This window comes from Rhinoderma darwinii, chromosome 4, assembly GCF_050947455.1.
Source record: "Rhinoderma darwinii isolate aRhiDar2 chromosome 4, aRhiDar2.hap1, whole genome shotgun sequence".
Taxonomy (NCBI): Eukaryota; Metazoa; Chordata; class Amphibia; order Anura; family Rhinodermatidae; genus Rhinoderma; species Rhinoderma darwinii.
Window position 1 is genome coordinate 17,771,549 of NC_134690.1, and position 14,794 is coordinate 17,786,342.

At 44.0% G+C, this 14,794-nt stretch overlaps 1 protein-coding gene across 1 annotated transcript in view; it reads right to left on the reverse strand.

The window, feature by feature from the left end:
* Window positions 1-14,794, reverse strand: part of XKR6 (XK related 6) — a 276,743-nt gene that overhangs the window by 12,183 nt on the left and 249,766 nt on the right. The window lies entirely within an intron of this gene.

Below are 14,794 nucleotides of genomic sequence, written 5' to 3' on the forward strand. Positions count from 1 at the left end.
TTACCTGGTTTAGAAAACCCATTTTTAAATACCCTATAAGGGCATGACCAGACGTGGCGGAATTGCTCTGGAATTCCACTGCGGACAGTCCGCTGTGGAAATCCGCAGCGTACACGTTTCTCCATTGCCTTCCACTGCTTTTTAGTTAGGTTCATTTACACGTTGCGGAAAACTCCGCTGCAGGTCATAGGCTGCGGTGCGGAATTTGGTGTCCGCAGCATACAATGGTTGTTGCGGACATGTAGCGGACTTGTTGTGGACTCATTGCGGAATTTTGACTCTCCATTGAAGTCAATGGAGAAATTCCGCAATGAGTCCACAACAAGTCCGCTACATGTCCGCAACAACCATTGTATGCTGCAATGGAGAGTCAAAATTCCGCAATGAGTCCGCAGATGTCATGCAGATGTTATGTGTGCTGCAGAGCGTATTGGTTTTACTAACATGACATTTCTTCATTCTGGCTGGACCTATGTATTTCTAGGTCTACAGCCAGACTGAGGCCCCATGCACACTAACGTAAAAATGCCCGTAATCACGGGCCGTTATTACGGCACGGGCAGGCCCATAGAAGTCAATGGGGCTCCCGTAATTACGGGTGACTACGTGTGTGCACCCATAATTACAGGAGCGTTGCTAGGCGACGTCAGTAAATAGTCACTGTCCAGGGTGCTGAAAGAGTTAAGCGATCGGCAGTAACTGTTTCAGCACCCTGGACAGTGACTACCGATCACAATATACATCAACCTGTAAAAAAATAGAAGTTCATACTTACCCAGAACTCCCTGCTTCTTCCTCCAGTCCGGCCTCCCAGGATGACGTTTCAATCCAAGTGATGGCTGCAGCCAATCACAGGCCAATCACAGGCTGCAGCCAATCACAGGCCAATCACAGGCTGCAGCCAATCACAGGCCAATCACAGGCTGCAGCCAATCACAGGCCAATCACAGGCTGCAGGGGTCACATGGACTGCCGCGTCATCCAGGGAGGTCGGGCTGGATGCCGAAAGATTGACGCGTCACCAAGACAACGGCCGGTAAGTATGAATTTCTTTTACTTTCACTAGGAAAAGGGCTGTCCCTTCTCTCTATCCTGCACTGATATCCTGCACTGATAGAGAGAAGGGAAGTACTTTCACCTCAATAAGCAACGGCCAGTCCGCATCAATTTACTGCACATATTAGGCAAAGCCGCAACAGAATCTGCAACGCACATTATGTGCGGCATTGATGCGGACAGTGGCAGAAGAAATCCGCCACGTCTGGTCATGCCCTAAGGCCTTATTTACACGAACGTGTTTCACGTCCGTGATACGCGCGTGAAAATCACACGCGTTGCACGGACCTATGTTAGTCAATGGGGCCGTTCAGACATTCCGTGTTTTTCACGAAGCGTATATCCGCTGCGTGAAACTCACTGCATGTCCTATACTTGCCCGTTTTTTGTGCATTACGCACCCAATGAAGTCAATGGGTGCGTGAAAATCAGGAGCAGCACACGGAAGCACTTGTGTTTTGCATGTTTTGCGCGTAATTCGCGCAACAGTAGATCAAGAAATGAAGGGAAAAATAAAACCACCTCCTTCATTTTATTTTCTAAACCTCAAAACTGCGTGACATAACGATGGCATATGCGCAAAAATCACGCGGCCACACACCAAACACTTATGACACACGGAACTGCAACGCGCAAAAAACGCAGCGTTTTTTGGGCACGCAAAACGCATACATTCGTGTAAATAAAGTCTGGGTATGTTCACACGGCCTATCTTCGGCCGATTTTCGGGGGGTGTAACGCCCGAAAAATGCCCGAAAAATCAGAAGCAGAACGCATCCAAACATCTGCCCATTGATTGCAATGGAAAAAACGGCGTTCTGTTTCCGATGGGACGTTTTTTTATGCGGCTGTTTTGAAAAATGGTCGCGTAAAAAAACGGCCGCGAAAAAGAAGTGCAGGTCACTTCTTGGGATGTTTTTGGAGCCGTTTTTCATTGACTCTATTGAAAACAGCTCCTACTATAATACTGCTCCCTATATACAAGAATGTAACTACTATAATACTGCCTCCTATATACAAGAATATAACTACTATAATACTGCCTCCTATATACAAGAATATAACTACTATAATACTGCCCCTATATACAAGAATATAACTACTATAATACTACTCCTATATACAAGAATGTAACTACTATAATACTGCCTCCTATATACAGGAATATAACTACTATAATACTGCCTCCTATATATACAAGAATGTAACTACTATAATACTGCATCCTATATACAAGAATATAACTACTATAATACTACTCCTATATACAAGAATATAACTACTATAATACTACTCCTATATACAAGAATATAACTACTATAATACTACTCCTATATACAAGAATATAACTACTATAATACTGCTCCTATATACAAGAATATAACTACTATAATACTGCCCCTATATACAAGAATATAACTACTATAATACTGCCCCTATATACAAGAATATAACTACTATAATACTGCTCCCTATATACAAGATTATAACTACTATAATACTGCCCCCTATGTACAAGAATATAACTACTATAATACTGCCCCCTATGTACAAGAATATAACTACTATAATACTGCCCAAACTATACAAGAATATAACTACTATAATACTGCCCCCTATATACAAGAATATAACTACTATAATACTGCCTCCTATATACAAGAATATAACTACTATAATACTGCTCCCTATATACAAGATTATAACTACTATAATACTGCCCCCTATGTACAAGAATATAACTACTATAATACTGCCCCTATATACAAGAATATAACTACTATAATACTGCTCCCTATATACAAGAATATAACTACTATAATACTGCCCCCTATATACAAGAATATAACTACTATAATACTGCCCCATATATACAAGAATATAACTACTATAATACTGCCCCCTATGTACAAGAATATAACTACTATTATACTGCCCCCTATGTACAAAAATATAACTACTATAATACTGCCCCCTATATACAAGAATATTACTACTATAATACTGCTCCCTATATACAAGAATATATCTACTACAATACTGCTCCCTATATACAAGAATATAACTACTATAATACTGCTCCTATATACAAGAATATAACTACTATAATACTGCCCCTATATACAAGAATATAACTATTATAATACTGCCTCCTATATACAAGAATATAACTACTATAATACTGCTCCCTATATACCAGAATATAACTACTATAATACTGTCCCTATATACAAGATTATAACTACTATAATACTGCTCCCATGTACAAGAATATAACTACTATAATACTGCTCCCTATATAGAAGAATATAACTACTATAACACTGCCCCTATATACAAGAATATAACTACTATAATACTGCCCCCTATATACCAGAATATAACTACTATAATACTGCCCCATATATACAAGAATATAACTACTATAATACTGCCTCCTTGCTGTGAGGTTGTGTGTCTGTAGCTCTCCTCATGTCTGGAGATAGCCCAGGGCGGGGCCACCCCGGGCGGGGACTCTCCCCACGCAAGGCCCAGGCTTCCAGGCCTCTACTGGGAGAAAACTCCCAGGCTCTTTCTAATGTGGATACAAGTCCCAAAGTGAATGTTGAGCATTGTAACACTCAGGATGGAAGCACCAGCGGCACAAGGAAGGAAGATGGAGAATGTAAAGTGAGTAAAGCTAATGTTGCAGCAGTAAAAAGTACTTGTGAGAGTGAAGCACTGGTGGGGCAGAGCACATTACAGGCACCTGGGGTGCAGCTCACCCCTCCAGCATCCAGACAGCGGAGAACATCCCTAGAGAGACTGACATTGCAGCAGAGTGAATGGGTGACCAGCATGGCGTGCTCAGGCCGCACAAGGTCTAGCAGCAGTAAAAACATTGAAAAGTCTGTGGAGGCAAAACCTGCAAGGAATACTCAAGGTGTTTCTACAACTGTTACAAGCCTTGGAGAGTGTGATCCAGCAGGGGGTGAGACCAGAGGCGCTGGGACGGTTAATCTGGAGGGGTCAGCGGCATTCAGACAGCCTGAGACCCTGCACCAGCAGAGCCCACAGTCTAAAGAGACAGAGCGTGCGCCCGAGCTGCAACTGGCTGAGGAAATCCCTGATCTGGTGAAGAGGATGGGAGAGTTACAGAGCCAAAAACAAATGCTGCAAATACAAATTGACTGTGTATATAAACTGAAGAACGCCAATCCTAAGAATGAAGCCGTATATGCTGCTCAGCTTTACTCACTCGGGATGCAACTCGCACAAGTGGTGGGGGAGATGGACGGTGTCCTGGAGAGGATGGGGCCACTCGCAGAATCCTATAAAAACAAGGAACGGTTTTCTACTATGACCGACAGACAGAACTTTGACCCAGAGTTCAGATTCTCTGAGGCGGACTCGGGGTCAGATATTTTCCCAGACGATCCCCGGCCAGAGACCAGACTAGTGCTGCAACCTGCAAGGTTCTCATTTCTAGAAGCGGACGCACAGAAAGAGGAGAAAGAAAAACTGCAAAAATCTGCAGCTGTGTCTGAACAGGGGCATGGAAGTCGGATACCAGCACAGGCACCACAAGTCCCAGGATGCTCAGCACAACAGGACAGTGGACGTTCATCCATGGGTCAGGATGATGCGCTGACACAGCAGAGCTGTACTGCTGGGGCACAGACTGGGGGGAGTGGGAATGTACCTGAAGGTTTGCTGGTTGGAGGGAACGCACGGCTTGTGTATGATGTAGGTTTATCTGATGATGACATAGAGGTTGATGGGTCAGAAGATGTTCAGAATAATGTGCTTGATTTTCCCCCTCTAATTGTAAGTACACAAGGTGTGACAGACCCCTCTAGAGCAGACACTCGCCCTATAAGTTAGGACAGTGAGACCCGCCAGCCACCTCCCAGAAATGCCTGGAGCCGCAATGCTCCATCTTTTACCTCTGGCGCTAGCTATACAGGCCAGGCCTTTAAAAGGAGGAATGTGGTGAGGTTCAAGCACAAGGGCGCCAAGGAGGACCTTCCAGATAGGAGGTTTGTGGTCCGAGAACTTCTGTGTCACCAGATGGGTTTTGTGCCAGCAAATATCTTGGCAGTAATAAATCTACCAGACAGACAGGGCTACGATGTCAGCTTTAAGCTTACGCCTGACTTGGATAGATTCTGGGCACATTTTTCCAAGTTCAGGGACAAAACCGGTTGGGACAAATTTAGCTTTATTCCAGTGTCCAAGCCAGATACCATTGGTGTCAACATCATTTTTTGGAATGAAGCTGTTCCTCCCCAGGATATTGTGGTCTGGCTCAGGCGGCACTGTGACCTGGTGTCTGACCTGACCAAGAACAGAGACGCTGATGGTATCTGGACTGGAGGGTGGAGGGTTCTGGTAAAACTGCGCCAGCATAACAACGTGACTTTACATTTACCCAATTCCTTCTTCATTGGGAGAGAAAAGGGTGTTTGCTTTTATCCTGGTCAATTCAGAAAGTGCTTCAAGTGTGGTAAGACCGGTCACCTGGCAAACATCTGCACCGTGGTAAAGTGTAACCTGTGCGTTGAAGTTGGCCATCTAAGTGCCAACTGTCAGAATGTCCGATGTAATCTGTGTGGGAGGGTAGGTCACCCGCACAGGGACTGTCCTGACGCGTGGCACAATATCTGTAAACAGATTCCGGTTGAGGAGTTTATGACTGAGACGGACGCTGTAGAGGAGGAGGCTCTAATGCCAGGGTCAATAATGACCAGACAGGAGGTCCAGCAGGAGTCAGGTCATCCAGGTCCAGAACACCAGCAGTCGGACAGTACACAGGAGACCATGGAAGTTGTCCCTCGTGACCAGCCACCGGCAGCCTCTTCTTCTGCATTACCATCTGAGGAAAGGAGGGGTATGCAGAATAAAAGGAGGAAAAAAGACCCGTCCTCTCGTAAGCCTGAGGGAGAGGAGGTAAGAGGCAGGAAGAAAGGGAACAGAGCAGAAGTAATGGTCGTATCTAATAGATTCAGTGTCCTGTCAGAGTCAGATGGGGATTTTGAACGAGCGTTATTAAAAATAGATGGTGAATACGAAGAAGACACAAGGGACCATCCCTTAATAAAAAAGAAACCTTGCACTGTAGAAACCCCAGGACCGTTAGATATGGAAACAGGTGGTTGGCAGAGTGACCCCAATTCTTAGCCATTATGATGGGGGTCATTTATTTGCTTTTCTTTTTGTGTTGTGCTCTGATGGCCGGGTTTTCCTTAAAAGTTGCTTCCAGCAATGTAAACAGTATTAAAGTGAGGAAGACGAGGTTTACAGTCTATGATCATCTCCGATATCTGGATGCAGATGTCATCTTCTTACAAGAGACTCGTTTAACCACAATAGGGCTTATACGTGAGGCGGAGAGAGAGTGGAGGTCCGGTCCTTCTTTCTGGTCACTGGCTGTGGAGCCTTATGCCGGGGTCGCTATACTGTTTAACACCAATGATGTGACTGTACATAGGTTAACGGAGGTATGTATGGGACGGTGTCTGGTCCTAGAAGTTACAATCCACGGTAGAAGGCTCCGACTCATTAATATCTATGGCCCACAGACAGTGACCGACAGGGACCAGCTTTTTAATGATGTGAAACCATATGTCTTTACCTCTGTTCCTGTGGTGATGGCTGGGGATTTCAATGTCACGAGGACATCAGGTGACAGATCCTCTGGCAGAGCAGTGACCAGGGACTCGAATGTCCTAAATAAAATGATCTTACAGGCAGCAGGCAGGCTTGAGTGATGTCTTCACACAGGGTGGTAGGAAGCCAAAATTCACATATTGTTGTGCGGACAGGAACAGTAGGATCGATTTGGCTTTTGTCAACGCTACAGAGATGGTTACTGGGATAAGTGAAAAAGTGGTCCCTTATTCAGACCATATGGCGCTGTGTTTTTGCTTAGGAGCCACTAAACGGCCAGATATTGGTAGGGGGCTATGGAAACTTAATTCTAGTCTCTTGGATGATAGTCATGTGCAGAGTTGTGTTGTCTCCCTTTTGCAAAGTCAATTGGAGAGAGTAGATTTTTATGATGGTGCTGCTGACTGGTGGGAGGATGTCAAGAAGGACATTGCATCGCTCTTAAAGAGACTGTCCATTAATAGAGGCAGGAGTAAGTACAGCCAGTATCTGAAGCTGCGTAGGGAACTGGAGTCACTTTGTTCAGAGGATAAGGATGACAGAGCAAAGATTGATCGGCTGAAATCTGAGATCAAGCAGTATCAGTACAGTAGATACACGTCCCTGCTTCTGGAGAGGGATTATGGGCGTTTAGGGAAGCCTGATCTGTTTGAAAGTTGCCAAGACCAGGTAAAAAACAGAGTGGTCACAGGTTTGGTGGATTCCCAGGGTGTTCTTCAGGAATCTCGGGAGGGCATTCTGGGTGTGGTGAAATCCTACTATTCTGTCTTGTTTCAGAAGAAGATATTGGATAAAGAGAAAATGACTAAATTTTTGAGGGCAACTCCAAGCCCTGATACTGCTAATGTGGATTTTTCACCCTTGACAGCAGAATTGACAGTGGAGGAAGTTGTTGAGGCCATCAACAACTTGCATCAAAAGAAGGCACCAGGTCCGGACGGTATAACAGCCGAATTTTATAAGAAATTTAAAAACCTTTTAGCACCAATTCTGGTGAATGTGTACAAAAGCTGCCTAGAAAACCACCTGATGCCTTCCTCCATGAGAGTGTCTTCGTTGATTTTGCTGTCCAAGGGTAAAGACCCTGGTGAGATCAAGAACTGGAGGCCAATTGCCCTCTTGAATGTTGACAGAAAGATTTTGGCAAAAATTCTGTTTTCTAGATTGGTCTGTCTGTCCCCAGCACTGTTGGCAGGCTCCCAGTTCGGCACAGTAAAAGGGCGGAACATCTCTGGGACCGTTATCTCCATGAGGAAATGTTTGAGAGATGTAAAGCTCTTGGGTGTGGGAGATATGTTGTTGCTCTAGACCAGGCTAAAGCCTTCGACAGAGTAGATCATGATTATCTATGGGCCACTTTGTTAAAGTACGGTGTTCCGGGACAATTTATTGATTGGCTTAAAACTTTGTATTGTGAGGCAGAGAGCTTTCCTTTGATCAATGGCTGGCAGGGCGACAATTTCGGGGTTGAGTCGGGGGTGAGACAGGGTTGCCCGTTGAGCCCACTTCTGTATGTTTTTGCCATAGACCCATTTCTGCGGTTACTGCAGCAGTGTGATTTTCGAGGCGTACCGATCCCGCTTTGCTCACCCCTGAGTGTTGTCGCCTACGCGGATGATGTGACGGTAGTGATATCTGAGCCTAGTGAGGTGCAGATGTTGTCTGCAGCCATCAGAAGCTACTCTGAGGCCTCTGGGTCTCTGGTCAACTTTGAGAAGAGTGAACCTTTCTGGGTATTGCACAGTGATCCAGACTTTGATCTGCCACAATTTGCGAAAGCCTCCACCAATATTAAGATTCTGGGAATTAAATTTGGGAGGGATGATAATGCCAAACTAAATTGGGAGCAGAAATTGGAAGCCGGAAATGCAAAGGTTCAGCGATGGAGAAATTGGAGGCTGACCTATAGTGAGAGGGTTAAAATATTGAAGACTTACCTGGTCCCCGTCTTCTTGTATGTTTCTGTCATTTTTCCTTTGCCAGAATCTTTCTCCGCTAGGCTCTTTAGCCTGTTCTTCCAACTTTTTTGGGGGAACAGGTTGAACCCAGTAAAAAGAGGGATTACTTACCTACAGAGGAGAGAGGGTGGGTTGGGTATGTTGAATCCAAGGGTTTTCTTTGACTCCTTGTTTCTTAAAACAAATTTTGGCAACCTGGACGTAAATAACAGTGTCCTGTGGGTAAACAGTATCAGGGATTGGATATTGCCTTTTGCAGAGTCTTGGATACGGGGCGGCAGTCTCAAAAGGGGGCGATTGACACGAGACTTCCTTCCCCAGTATCTGGATTATGGTCTTAGATGTCTGAGGAGATGGGGAATAGACAAGTCCTATATTGAGAGTAAGACCAGGAGAGATCTATATTTCACCTTATGTAGAACTTTCTTTTCTTTACAGCCGGCACTTAAAGATTGCACAACAGCAACCTTACAGGAGAGTCTGAGGTTTCTCAATGGAGCGAGACTCCCGGGTAAACTTTTTGACATTGCATGGCTGTCACTGCATGGGAAACTTTATGTTAAAGGGAATCTAAAATATTTGAGTGTGTCAGATCGGAAGTGTCCCTTGGGTTGTCAACAGGAGGAGACAATGGAGCATTTTATAACCGAGTGCTGGGGAGGACAAAATATATGGCAAGAAATATCCTACAAGTTAAAAATCCCAAGACTACAGTCTCTAAAATACCCAGAAATTATTTATGGAGTACCAGCTAATGTAAATAACATTGACCGGGGGACTTTGTATCTGATAATTAATGTAGTCAAATATTACCAGTGGCATACAAGAACCAGAATGTCCATTTATAACGAGCCATTTCACCATATGTCAGCCGTGAACCTGATCATGTCAGAACTAAGGTGGATCAAATCCCTAGAAATTAGGAAAAATGAGAAAAACACCGCATTATGGAGGAATGTATATATGGAATAATGCTAGTTCTCTGTATAATGCAAACTTGTTGTTGCTTTTTCTCCCTCCTTCCTTTTTAACAGCAATGGACTCTTGTTAAGTTAAAGTTATTTTCTAGTTTATTTTTCATCGTCATGTATGAGTTCTGTTAAATGATCATTTGCTTTGGAATTTTAATGGAATGTTAAATTTGTTTGTTTTTTACTAATAAAAATCGCCTCCTATATACAAGAATATAACTACTATAATACTTCTCCCTATATACAAGAATATCATTACTATAATACTGCCCCTATATACAAGAATATAACTACTATAATACTGCTCCTATATACAGGAATATAACTACTATAATACTGCCCCCTATATACAAGAATATAACTACTATAATACTGCCCCTATATACAAGAATATAACTACTATAATACTGCCCCCTATATACTAGAATATAACTACTATAATACTGCTCCTATATACAAGAATATAACTGCTATAATACTGCCCCTATATACAAGAATATAACTACTATAAGGCTGGGTTCACACGTGGTGGAATTTCACTAGAATTCCGCTGCGGACACTCCGCAGCGTTAATCCGCAGCGGAGCCGTTTCTCCATTGACTTCCACTTCTATTTAGAAGTGTTCGTCTAGACGATGCGTAAAATTCCGCTGCGGAGCATAGGCTGCGGAGCGGAATTTGGTGTCCGCAGCATGCTCTGTCTGTTGCGGACCAGTGGCGGACTGGTTGCGGACTCATGGCGGAATTTCTCCATTGACTTCAATGGAGATTCTAAATTCCACAATGAAGTCCGCAGCTGTCATGCACATGTTATGTGTGCTGCGGATGCGTCTTGCTTTTTTGACATGACATTTCTTCATTCTGGCTGGACCTAGGTATTTCTAGGTCTACAGCCAGACTGAGGAAGTCAATGGGGCTCCCGTAATTACGGGAGCGTTGCTAGGAGACGTCAGTAAATAGTCACTGTCCAGGGTGCTGAAAGAGTTAAGCGATCGGCAATAACTGTTTCTGCACCCTGGACAGTGACTACCGATCCCAATATACAGCAACCTGTCAAAAAATAGAAGTTCATACTTACCGAGAACTCCCTGCTTCTGTCTCCAGTCCGGCTTCCCAGGATGACGTTTCAGTCTAAGTGACGGCTGCAGCCAATCACAGGCTGCAGCGGTCACATGGACTGCCGCGTCATCCAGGGAGGTCGGGCTGGATGCCGAAAGAGGGACGCGTCACCAAGAGAACGGCCGGTAAGTATGAAATTCTTTTACTTTCACTAGGGAAAGTGCTGTCCCTTCTCTCTATCCTGCACTGATAGAGAGAAGGGAAGCACTTTTCCCGCAGTCCGCAGCAGCTAGTCCGCATCAATTTACTACACATTTTGGGCAGATCCGCCGCAGAATCTGCAACGCAGATTCTGTGCGGCATTGATGCGGACAGTTGCAGAGGAAATCCGCCACGTGGGGGCATGCCTTAATACTGCCCCCTATGTACACGAATATAACTACTATAATACTGCCCCTATATACAAGAATATAACTACTATAATACTGCTCCTATATATATACAAGAATATAACTACTATAATACTGCCTCCTATATACAAGACTATAACTACTATAATACTGCCCCTTATAAACAAGAATATAACTACTATAATACTGCCCCCTATATACAAGAATATAACTACTATAATACTGCCCCCTTTATACAAGAATATAACTACTATAATACTGCCCCTATATACAAGAATATAACTACTATAATTATCTTTTTTATTTGAAAACTTGAAACAAATTAGTACAATACCTTTGCAATACACGCATAACAGATAAAGAAAATAAACATTTGTCTCTTAATAACATCACAATCATTAAACAAACCATAATATATGAATATTGCTCCAGTATAGATTGTTTCAACTATTTTTCATGATATTATTGTAGACAGTATTACAGGAGAGTTCTTCTTTATTGGTGACCGGGCAGCATCGCGCACACCACAGAGGGTACACGGTCACCACATTTATGACATATAGTGAACCTCTATGATATAAACGGAGTTCGGGGTAGAAGTCTCCATACAGCAGCTGAGAGTTTCACTGTCCCACTAGATGTGGTGACTGCAGGGACACAGCAGGGACATTACTCTGTAGATAAGTCTCTTGTATAAAGATGACATTGGTTTTGTCGTCAGACAGACGCTGGAATATCGTCCGCCGCCTGCTCCTATTCTTCACACTGTTCACGTTAATAGGAGGTGATTTTCAGCCTCATCTTGGTTACATGTCTTTCCTACTTTTTTTCCTTCTTCCACTGCTATGTCCTGTAACACCCCATCTTTTGGTGGACATTGGGGGGTCAGCGTCTTCATCCTGAGGTTCGTCATCTGGGTTGTGTGAGGAGACTTGCTCCATCTCTGCTTCTTCTTCCTGGTCATCTTCCCCCAGCGCACAGTAACGTCCCCCAGTTATCGCCAGCACTGGAGACTCCGGTGATTTCTTTGCAGCAGTAATTTTTTTCCTAGAAGAATCATCTGTTTTACTTCTCCTTTTAACCGTCTGAAATCCCTCCTCATCAATACTGGTTGCTGCGACTGGATCAGCTGGTTTTTTACTGGTCGCTGCGGCTGGATCAGCTGGTTTTTTACTGGTCGCTGCGGCTGGATCAGCAGGTTCCTTACTGGTGTCGGGCAGATGTTTGGTGACAGAATGACTGGATATTTTGCTTTTAGCATGACCTCTATTTTCAGTGGCTGGTGACACTTGTGCAGCATCCACAGATGGGACATTCGTCTCTGGAGCACGATCTCTGGTACTTTGGCTCACATCATCGTTGGGGTTTTCAGGTTCTGGGGTTGTATCTACACATATGGAGACATCCTCCTGGTCTTCCTCCATGGCTCCTTTAAAGGTCTCCTCCTTATTATCTTCTGCATGCGGACACTCCAGGAATGTATGTCCAGGTCCCAAGCACAGGTTACAGATGACAGGTCCTGTACAATCATCTTTCACATGCCCAAACTGACCACATAGTGAGCACTTAATACGGGAACAGTTGAATGCCAGGTGTCTGCCCCCACATCTATGGCACAGTCGCGGTTGACCAGGGTAGTAACATACGCCTCTCTCCGAGCCCAGGTAGAAGGAGTGCGGCAGATGTCTGGTCACTCCATTCTCCTGAACCAGCTGGATCTTGACAGAATATCCTCCATTCCAGATCTCCTCCTCATCATAGATCTTTGTTGGCAGTCTCTTCACCTCACAATATCTGCTCAACCAGTGCTGCAAATCTGCCAGAGCCACCACCTCAGACTGGAACAGGACGGTGGCGGTGACTACCTGGGGTTTAGTCAGCTGGATGACATGTAGATGCTCCCACATCACGTGCTCCTTTGTATCATTATAAATACTCCAGAATAAATCTAGACTATATTGCAGCTTGAAACTGATGTCATAATTCCTGCTGGAGGGAACGTGGATCAGAGCGAACACCTCAGAAGCTTTAAACTTCATAAACTCCTTCAACAAAACTTTCCCAATGTGGAGTCTGGAGGGGAGGTTTTCCTCTGGTCCCGAGTACCTGATTCTGACCGCGTTCCTCCTCTGAGGTGTGGGGTTAGTCGGTCTTGTGACGCTGGAGAACAGTCTCCTGTACTGAGGTCTGTCAGCAGGTGAGTCAGGACTGGACCTCTCCTCAGCTGATTGTACTGCAGATCCTCCTGTGTCTGCTCCTGATCGCTGTGTAACCTGCACTCCATTCACTGACACTGCGGACGGCTGAACCTCCAGAACAGGGTCTGCAATGTCCGCCTCAGCCTGTGCCGCTGGTTCATCAGATATCAGACTGTCAATCACCGCGCTGAGCGAGGTCTCACTTACAATGTCAGTATATGCGGCACTTTCTTGTTCACTCCCAGCAGTGCCACTCACATTCCCTTCATCAGTACTGCACATAGAGTCTACTGCAGTTAACCCCTCATCAGCTGGCACACATTTCTCTGCAGCTTTAGCAGCATTTGTGTTGGCTGATTGCAAAGACCCCACACATGATGAGAGATGTGAACCTCCAGCCACCGCACACTCATATCTTCCAGGGTTTCCCTGCGCCACAATATTATACACAGTCTTATAGTCAGTGTCTTTTTTTGCAATGATATTTTTTCTCTTCACAGTTTGGGCTCTGGTCTCCCTTTTGTTCTCAATTGCCCGGTTCTTTATTTTGGGTACTGTGCATGATTCTTTCTGCAATCTCTCCTTCAATATAACCAGCTCACGTGTGCAAACATCAAGACACTCACATTTCATCAGCTTTGCCTTTGGATCAGTCTCTTGGTTAATTTCAGTTCTCAATTTGCGAACTTGCATTTCCATTTTAAAGATATTTTTCTTTGTCATTTTTGTGCACAATTCACCAACATCATGAGATTCAGTTGACTCACCAGCCACCATTTCCAGATCATCACCTCCACCATCTCCATGCTGCAGGCCAAACTCCAGACTCTGGGCTTTCCCAGGATCATCAGCCCAGGACCCCTCCCCTCCACCTGGGTCAGAAGCCATGCATAGTCCTAACAGGGAGCTCACAAGCACACGTCTATCCTCTCCTATGGACAAGAATAGAACTACTATAATACTGCCCCCATGTACAAGAGTATAACTGCTATAATACTGCTCCTATATACAAAAATATAACTACTATAATACTGCCCCCTATATACAAGAATATAACTACTATAATACTGCCCCCTATGTACAAGAATATAACTACTATAATACTGCTCCTATATATACAAGAATATAACTACTATAATACTGCCTCCTATATACAAGACTATAACTACTATAATACTGCCCCATGTACAAGAATATAACTACTATAATACTGCCCCTATATACAAGAATATAACTACTATAATACTGCTCCTATATACAAGAATATAACTACTATAATACTGCCCCTTATAAACAAGAATATAACTACTATAATACTGCCCCCTATATACAAGAATATAACTACTATAATACTGCTCCCTTAATACAAGAATATAACTACTATAATACTGCCCCTATATACAAGAATATAACTACTATAATACTGCCCCCATGTACAAGAGTATAACTGCTATAATACTGCTCCTATATACAAAAATATAACTACTATAATAC